The sequence below is a fragment of the Piliocolobus tephrosceles genome, chromosome 15, assembly GCF_002776525.5.
Source record: "Piliocolobus tephrosceles isolate RC106 chromosome 15, ASM277652v3, whole genome shotgun sequence".
Lineage (NCBI taxonomy): Eukaryota > Metazoa > Chordata > Mammalia > Primates > Cercopithecidae > Piliocolobus > Piliocolobus tephrosceles.
Window position 1 is genome coordinate 58,216,268 of NC_045448.1, and position 10,728 is coordinate 58,226,995.

Genomic DNA, 10,728 nt, shown 5'->3' on the forward strand with positions numbered 1-10,728 from the left:
CTGAGGAAAGAACATGCTTATCAGAGACAAGTCCATGGCTTGGTGAGCCTGAGTAGCCAGTAGCCTCTGATCTGCATAGGGTATTAAAGTGTCCTGGCTGAGTGTCATGGGATTTCTCTAGAGGCTGGCAAGGGCTCCTGAACCAGTTGTAATTTCTATCTTGCCAGTTTCTCAGGGTTGGAAAAGTCCAGGCTGTAGGATCCTGCTTCCTTTCTTACCTGATGTTTTCCTGCCAGAACACCATGGACTGTTACTTGCCTTGAGTTGGAAGCAGTTTGCATTTACACCTGTAAATTTATTCATCCTTTAAATTTATGTGAGCGTTTTTTGTACACAATTCTCAATTCTTTAAGACATGACAACAGACTTTGGTTTTCTACTGTTATGTGAGAACATGAGGCCCCAGCAACACATCATTGTGTAAGAAAAAATGAAAATGCTGCCAAAACCAGAAAAAAAAAAAGATAATGATGTGAAACCACTTTGAAAAGTGGATTCAAATTTGGAATAATGAAAATGCAGTTACTATTAAAACAATGATGTTTTCAGTGATGTGCTGTTAGGTGTGTGTTAGGTTATTTTTATTTTATTAAGTGAGCATAATCTGCAGAACTAGGATGGCAAATTTAAGCCTGCTCAGGCTAGGTGTGGCTATTCTGAGACTCATCGTGCCCCAAACTGATCCCACACAGTAAGATTTTTTTTTTTTCCCACAGGGAAAAGGAAAGCATTTGTAGCTCTGACGAGCTTCAACCAGTTTTCATTTCTGCAATATGGAAATCATGGCATATGATACCAAAATTGCATTATCCAAACCCCGTTGCAAATATGTTCTCCATATTTTTATCAGAAATATTAAAGTTTTACAAACCCACAAAGTAGTACAATGGATCGACATTCCTCTTCCTCTTTCATATTAATGGATTTTACTCTGTCCTATCATAATAAACAAAACACCAACATAATACTTAATTAATAACTAAGCTTAGGCCTTCACCCTTTTCCAAGATCTCTAAACAATGAAGATACGGTCACAGACAGGAATTTGATCTACAAAAGAGATTTTGAAGAGGGATAAAAAGAGCAGTATTTTCACTTTAGACAAAATACTTCATTAAAAACAATCCTCAATAAATACTAAAACAAAGGTACTTCTTTCTCATTTATCAGCAAACCCCTCACCTTTCACTCATTAGTATGTTCAATGACCAGTGTGTTTACAGTACTTATACCTACTCATGTTCTTTCTTAAGTGCTCAAAAAGATGACCACAGAACAAGGTCCTCAACTACAATAAATAGAACACTACACATTTAGTACATTCCAGAAAAAATGGACTGTAATATTAAATCAAATGAGATCAAAATTCAATTCAATTCAGAAAAAAAAAATGAAGCACCAAGCTAAGCATCAGCTCTATTATTTTGCCAGTATGTAAAAGCTGTATGTTGATAATTAATGAATGCATGAGGAAAGTTTGTATCAAAATACTACAGGAAGGCTCATACAATGCACATGGTTCTTATCAATGCAAAAACAGCAGAAACTCTTACATGTTTCATCAAAGCTCAAAACGTTTTACAACATGCTCGAACTAGTCTAAATAGATTCCCTGTTTTTGGTGTAAATTCAGAAAGAAGTTACTTCTTAGATCTAAGATTTAAACTACTTTGGAAATAAAACATGAAGGTAAGAGGGTTGCCAAAAGTGCATATATATATATAGGAAAAGACAGACAGCTGCCACTCTCATTGCGCATTAATCTTACACATTCTATATATAAGTATAGAAAAACTCAGTCTCTTTGGCATTTGGAAAATTCTAATAATGGATATAATTAGAAAGAAAAAGGTAAAGTAACTTAAGGGTGGCCACAGAACAATCTTCTTCTTCTTTTCTCTTCCTCTTCTTCCTCTTCCTCTTCTCCTTCTTTTCTTCTTCTTCTTCTTTATTATTATTATTATTATTTTGAGACAGTGTCTTGCTCTGTCACCCAGGCTGGAGTGCAGTGGCGTGATCTCGGCTCACTGTAACCTCCGCCACCTGGGTTCAAGCAATTCTGCTGCCTCAGCCTCCCAAGTAGCTGGGACTACAGGCATGTGCCACCACACCCAGCTAGTTTTTGTATTTTTAGTAGAGATAGGGTTTCACCATGTTGGCCAGGCTGGTCAATTTTCAAAAACTACAAACACATCCAATAGATTTACCACTCGGATTTCTCAAATGGAGACTTCTTGAAATTTTGAATTACAAGAAATTCCTCCCATTATTGAGAATGATTACTCATGTTTTTCTTTTTATTATTATACTTTTAAGTTCTAGGGTACATGTGCACAACATGCAGGTTTGTTACATATGTATACATGTGCCATGTTGGTGTGCTGCACCCATTAACTCGTCATTTACATTACGTGTATCTCCTAATGCTATCTCTCCACCTCTCCCCTCCCCACAATAGGCCCCGGTGTGTGATGTTCCCCTTCTTGTGTCCAAGTGATCTCATCGTTCAGTTCCCACCTATGAGTGAGAACATGCGGTGTTTGGTTTTCTGTTCTTGTGATAGTTTGCTGAGAATGAAATCCACAAAGTGAACAGATGCTGTTTTCACATTTTTATAGAATTATTAGAATAGAGATAAGTAAATTGGTCAAAAGATTGCATCCTTTATATCGGAATAAAGACTATAAAGGGAAGTCTATGTTAAGGGTCATGACAATCAAAATAATATCTCAGTTAATATCTTTGGGAAACAAAACAAACAGGACTGTCAGTATGCTATTGCACTCTTAGGTGAGTATCATGATTCTTTCTGAAGCACGTTGGTAGAACTGCCAATATTTCAATATTTAATGTATTCTAAAACAGTCCAAATTAAAATATATTAATATTTTAAAGATTATATAATATGTGTGTGTGCATGTGAGTATGTGTGCGTGTCCCTCAGGAAGTAGGGAGTAAAGGCTATGCCTTGTTTTCCCAAATAGCTTACTTTGTGCCTGTGTTTTCAGTTCTTACTCTTTCACTTTATAGATGATTAAGCACTAAAGTTTAAGAGTGGAAGGGTGCAACACACCAATACTAATCTGGGCTGAACTTACCATTATATCTATATCCATATAAAATGTTTTAAAGTCCATCTTATTTTTAAAAAATTAAAGGATCTATTTTGAGACTGTTTACCAAGTTGACATCCTGGCACATAACAGGTGCTCAACAAAAGCAAGGAAATGAACACGCCAACCCCAAAGAGTCACCTCTTCATTGAAATGCTCACCTATTTAGGTTGCATTCTTCCTTTCCTGGACCCTTCCTTCTTTCTTATCAGTTAGTGAATTCCACTCTAGACTTTACTACATGTTTGTTAATAAATAGTCCTTGAAGTAAAAAACAAAAAACAACTAGCTGACAAAGTAAACCAAATGGTGGTATCAAAGGATCTGTGGAGTTTATCTGGAATAACAACAAAGAGCCAGGTGACCCTTAGCCACCCCAGATGTCATCTCTTGTGCTCCACTATGCTAAAAACTGCACCTAGCAGAGAGAGTCAAGAGAAAAGTGATGCCATCACTGTAGCAGGCAATGTAGCAGGTTTAGGTATCTCTTACGAATTCCTGTCTAAGTAAAATAATTTTTATGTTTCAAACTTTATTTTAATGAAAATATTTTGGAAACTGGATAACAAGGATCAAAATAATAGATTATACAATTTTTAGTTTTACAGTATAGTAATAGCAAAATGTTTTAGCAGTATACTTTACTCTGAGCAAATAAACACCCTAGTAAAAGGGTCAGATTGCTACAAGGTACCAGGAGGTCTACCGGAAGCCCAAATGCCCTTGGCTTGATTTTCAGCTTCAGCAGTTACATGCTGTAAACTGTGTCTGTCTCATTACCCCTAAAGCAGACATACAAGTCAACCTCAAAAGTCTGTACTGAGAATTCTAAGGGTAATGTATTTAGCTTAATCCAGATATCCTACAAATGTTAGACTCCTTTTCCTTGAGTCTGTCTCATTCAACACACACACACACACACACACACACACACACACACACACACAGAGTATACTTCACTTTCTTCTTAAACAAGATACAAATAACAAAACTAATTTCCCTTGGCTTTTCCAGTGAAGCTATAGTAATATATTATTTATAATATATAACCATAAAATAGTATATACTTTGTTCACATGTTGAAACTTTACTTGCATAGAACACATACAATTTTTGTTTTCATCATTTAGGGAGAAAAGCTTTCTAAACTACATTTTTTCTTTCCCTAATTTTTAATGATATTATAAATCTGATAAAATGTATGCATACTTATTGCAGAAATTTGAATATACAATAAAGCACAAAGAAAAAAATGAAGATAATTAATTCCCTAACTCAGAAACAATTATTACTAATCTTGATTTCCTTTCTATGCATTTGAATGGGATTATCTGCTACATCCTGTTTTGTAACCTTTTTATACTTATTAATGTTCTATGAATATTCTGAATGTTTAAGTATTTTCAAACATTCTATATAATATAAATATCATTTTAATGGCTGCATATTATTTTATCTTGTGGTTATACCATAAATTATTTAATCAAAGCCATATTGTTGAACATTTGAGGTTGTTGCTGTGGCCATTGTTTTTAAGCAATATTGCTACAATTAACTGCCATGACCCAGCTTCAACAATTATCAACTCACGGTCAGTCTTGTTTTATCTGTACCCTTACGTATTCCCCATACCACCCTCAGATTACTTTGAAACAAATCCACTCATTATTTCATGTACACGTATTTCACTGTGTGCCTTTAAATTAGGTAGTGTTAAAAATCCTTCAACTTTACAGCTCCTTCAGTGTCATTTACCATGCTCCTCTATCAACTGTATTTCCTAGAAATAGAATCTTAGATTTAGAATTTGTTCAAATTTAGGATCTATGTTTTGGCAAGAATATTTCATAGGTAGTATGGTATGCTACCCTCAGGTGGTACATAATATCGGATTGTTTACTTTTTTCTGATGTTAGCAGCCATTGATGATCCATGCCTACATCCATTATTTTATCAGCATTGTACAATGGTAATATAACAGTTTTGCTAATATAAATAACACTATATAACTAAAATATTATAGCTGAATATCTGGGCACATCTATATATATGTTTATTTTTTTAAAACCCTAAAAAGTATCTGAATCAAAGTAAATCAACATTTGGAAATTTACATTACCATACATATTGTCCAACTATCCTCTTAGGAAGTTACACTAACCATCATGTCAATGTTGGCCATTAGTATAGTTTTAATGTTTGTTCATTGCCAAGAATAAATTCATTGTGGTTCATTTTCAAATACTTTGCTTATGAATAGGATTAAACATACTTTCTTTAAATTTAAATTTTATTTCTTTTGTGAATCAGTACCCTTGTTCTTTGATCATTTTTCTGTTAGGTGTCTTTCTTTTCTTTTTCTTGGTTCCCTTACGATATTTAGTTAAGTGTTCTGGAAACTATTTCTTATGAGTGAGATCTATTGTGATATACAAACATATACCTGTAACATTCAAGTACTCTGTATGCTATGTTTGCCCAGCCTAACATTTTATCCAAGATTCTGGTTGAAAATGACAAAGCAAACATCTGCAAAACATGCTGAACATAACTTTCATACTATTAGGAAAAGAACTTTAATATGCTACAAAGAGGGACTGAGGTACCCGGGCTAGTCTACCAATACGCTCAGCAAAGGATTCGTTTTGCTCTTATAATTTAAACATTAAGCCCATTAATTTTCTAATGGTATTATGATTAAGAAATACTGAATACTGCGGCCATAAAAAGTTGTCATATTCCCATATAAAAATTATAGATTCATTTATCTCTAGGTTTTGCGAATATTCTTTTTTCCACAAAGAAAAAAATTGCAATTTTTATTATGATGCAATTAAAAGGTAATAAGGAAGCTATCACAGTAAAAAAAATTATTGATATATAGGCTGACTTTTGTCATTTAAGAGTCCTGTACCTAAACATACCATGTGCCTTAGAATAGGTTTTATGCTGGAATAAATGCTTATAGATGCAGTCATGCATATTCAGTCTAATTTGCTGAATACATTTCTCTAAAAAGGAGTTACAAATAATTGAAAGTCTGTAACTGACATATGCTTTATATAATCTAAGTCCAAATATAAAATTTTATAAGTAATCTTTGTAGGAGAGGTAGAATGTTGAGCCTACATCAGTGGGGGAAACATAATATTTATAATTGAATCAAATAGCTAACAAACACAATTAGGTATCTGCCACATCAGTATTCACATTTGTGCATTAAGATCATGCAAATGGAATTAATTATTGCTCAAGTCATTTAGTTACAAGCGGTAGCTAAACTCAACAGTTTTCCAATTTCAAGCATATATAATATGTAATAGAAATAATACAGTTTGTAATGAAGAATGGAAAGAGAAGAAAAGTGGGAGAGAAGAAAAAAAAGAGAAGACCAGAAGAAAAAGGGGAGAGAATAAGGAAGGAAAACTTGCTGAGAAAATACTTTTCATTTCAGAGAAATTCATCTTTCCATTATAATAATCACAATGCCTATTTTACTATAATCAGTCCCATAGCTGTCTTTTCAGTTAAATGCCAAGTAAGTTCACATTTGAATTTTAAGATAATTCTTGTGTAGTGTTTAAGTAAAACCCAAATATTTTACATTAATTTCCTCAATAGACCACAAATTGACACAATTTAAAATGTAATCAACATTCAAAACTATTGCAGATCATGAGGTCAAGAGATCGAGACCATCCTGGCCAAAATGATGAAACCACATCTCTACTAAAAATACAAAAAATTAGCTGGGTATGGTGGTGCTCGCCTGTAGTCCCAGCTACTCGGGAAGCTGAGACAGGAGAATAGCTTGAACCCGGGAGGCAGAGGTTGCGATGAGCTGAGACTGCACCACTGCACTCCAGCCTGGTTACAGAGCAAGACTCCACCTCAAAAAAAAGCACAAGTTTTTCACCTTCTTAGAAATGCAAAATCTTCAAGGAGGGTTATTTTATTTAAAGTTCTATTAAATGGAGTCAGGAAAGCTTAACTAGGCCTTTATGTAAATGTGGGCATTATTTAAACTTTCTAAACTCCCGAGAGAGAGTAACAACAGGGCCTACCTCACAGAACTGCTATACCTTCATACAGTGATGACATAGATAAACTTAGTGAATATTCATTATTGCTGTCATCTCAATGATCATCATCATTATGTCATCAAAAGTGTCTAGGAATTTATATATCAAAAGATTTTCCCATAAAAATAATTAACCTGTAAAAAACTTCCACTTACCTGGCAAGGATGTCTTATTATACAATATATCTGTTTTAAAGTAAATTTTTCAAATGAGGGCCAGTGAGATCAGTGATTCTCAGTAAGGGGACAAGTTTGACCCCCAGGGGATAATTGTTAATGTCTGCAGACATTTGTATAGCGATAGAGGGTAGGGATAGAGGGGCTGGGGAGACTACTGGCATCTTGTAGGTAGAGGTCAGGGATGGATGCTGCTAAACATTCTACTACGCACAGGACAGCCCCACTGCAACAAAATTTTAATAGTGCCAAGGTGAAGAAACCCTGCGGTAGGATCACCATATTCCTAATAAAGACATTTACCAAAAAATATTCAGGCCTTCACCAAAACAAATCATCTTGAAAGTCTCCAATATATCTTCTGAATTTATATTTAATACCAATTGCATTAAAATCTACTGTTTCACAAAGCTTAGTTCCATAATCATAGTTGAATTGACCACTAAGAGCATTCACTTAAAAATCCATGAAGTTATCATTCCTTTCTTGTATAATCTAGTAGCTTATTTATACTTTCTGGGGAAATTCTTAAGAGGCACTAGTAATTTTCTACATTTGATATTTTAATATCTGGAATGCAAAATTTTATGTTATTTCACTAGGAGAAAAAATACACCATGAATACATGTTAGCCATATGGAAAAGACAATGAGGTTTAGTAATTAAAATTGAAAAAGTAAATAACTATGCAGTAATTAGAACACTCATTAATCAGCTGATAATTTTATCTTGATTAATGTTGCTGGTTTCTGTTCTTATTGACCTAGGTAAAGTAGGTTTAGACCAATTAAATATAAATTATTCTCCTCTTTTTACATTCTGGGCAGCTTCCCGTATTCTAAGTCATACTACATTTAAGAAGTACCATTGAAATACTTTTACTAAATTGGGTAGTTCAACAAAAGATAGAATTAAGTTTGTGTTCCAAATATACTGATGCTTTTATCTCAGGCTAAATTATATGGAGCTGGTTTATTTCAATATTATCTAGGGAATATTAAAATTAGAATAAATTGTTATTTTTGAAAAATCCTCTGAAAACGCTCAGTAAAATATATACCTAGCTGTTTAACTAAGTCTAACATGAGAAATCAGAAGGATTGAAATTAAGGAATATAATTAGTATCACATGTAGGGTCTCACGTCATGAAAGTCTGCAGCTATGCTAGTTAATAGGACAAATTCTGGTATTAAGAAAATAACAATCATTAATTCTTAGCCAATCAGTTTTCTAGAAGAGATCCCTCCCTAAAAAAATATATAGAGAGAACTATTGTTGGAGATTCCTGTATTCCATAAATGTGTATCATCAGTAATGCCCATTTTTAAAAATCCTAAGACCAAAAAAAAAAAAAAAAAGCTTGAGCTAATAAATGAAAATTATGCTTTATAAACAATAAAATATCTCTTCTCATCAATTAAGTTGATTACACTCAGGTAACAAAGACATTTTGATAAAGCCAAGCAGTTAAGATATTGTTGCAGTCTGTAATTTGATGCATCTTGCCCTCATCTTCTAATGCAGGATCCAGTCTTACCCAACTAGCACTTCTTTGATAGATCACCTGGTAGAAAAACAGCTTCCTCTATTCTTTTCTGCTATCCCCTTTCCCTATGTGTCTGGCCCCACATCTCCAACTACTGCTGAAGCTCTGGAGATGATAAAGCTGCCCAGTTTTCAATAGATGAATGTCTTCATAGGTTACTGCTTGAGAGGGAGATGTCAAAGCAGGGCTTCATGTACTGAATCTTAGAAAATCTCCTTTACGAATTCTGTGAAGAAACTCATTGGTAGCTTGATGGGGATGGCATGACAATCCTAAGTCAAAAGAACAAAGCTGGAGGCATCACGCTACCTGACTTCAAACTATACTACAAGGCTATAGTAACCAAAACAGCATGGTACTGGTACCAAAACAGAGATAGAGACCAATGGAACAGAACAGAGTCCTCAGAAATAATACCACACATCTACAGCCATCTGATCTTTGACAAACCTGAAATAAACAAGAAATGGGGAAAGGATTCCCTATTTAATAAATGGTGCTGGGAAAATTGGCTAGCCATAAGTAGAAAGCTGAAACTGGATCCTTTCCTTACTCCTTATACGAAGATTAATTCAAGATGGATTAGAGACTTAAATGTTAGACCTAATACCATAAAAACCCTAGAAGAAAACCTAGGTAGTACCATTCAGGACATAGGCATGGGCAAGGACTTCATGTCTAAAACACCAAAAGCAACAGCAGCAAAAGCCAAAATTGACAAATGGGATCTCATTAAACTTAAGAGCTTCTGCACAGCAAAAGAAACTACCATCAGAGTGAACAGGCAACCTACAGAATGGGAAAAAATTTTTGCAATCTACTCATCTGACAAAGGGCTAATATCCAGAATCTACAAAGAACTCAAACAAATTTACAAGAAAAAATCAAACAACGCCATCAAAAAGTGGGGAAAGGATATGAACAGACACTTCTCAAAAGAAGACATTCATACAGCCAACAGACACATGAAAAAATGCTCATCATCACTCGCCATCAGAGAAATGCAAATCAAAACCACAATGAGATACCATCTCACACCAGTTAGAATGGCAACCATTAAAAAGTCAGGAAACAACAGGTGCTGGAGAGGATGTGGAGAAATAGGAACACTTTTACACTGTTGGTGGGATTGTAAACTAGTTCAACCATTATGGAAAACAGTATGGCGATTCCTCAAGGATCTAGATCTAGATGTACCATATGACCCAGCCATCCCACTACTGGGTATATACCCAAAGGATTATAAATCATGCTGCTATAAAGACACATGCACACGTATGTTTATTGCGGCACTATTCACAATAGCAAAGACTTGGAATCAACCCAAATGTCCATCAGTGACAGACTGGATTAAGAAAATGTGGCACATATACACCATGGAATATTATGCAGCCATAAAAAAGAATGAGTCTACGTCCTTTGTAGGGACATGGATGCAGCTGGAAACCATCATTCTTAGCAAACTATCACAAGAAGAGAAAACCAAACACTGCATGTTCTCACTCATAGGTGGGAACTGAACAATGACATCACTTGGACTCGGGAAGGGGAACATCACACATTGGGGCCTATCATGGGGAGGGGGGAAGGGGGAGGGATTGCATTGGGAGTTATACCTGATATAAATGACGAATTGATGGGTGCTGATGAGTTGATGGGTGCAGCACACCAACATGGCACAAGTATACATATGTAACAAACCTGCACGTTATGCACATGTACCCTAGAACTTAAAGTATAATAAATAAATAAATAAATAAATAAATAAATAAATAAAAATAAATAAATAAATAAATAAATAAAGCCCTTG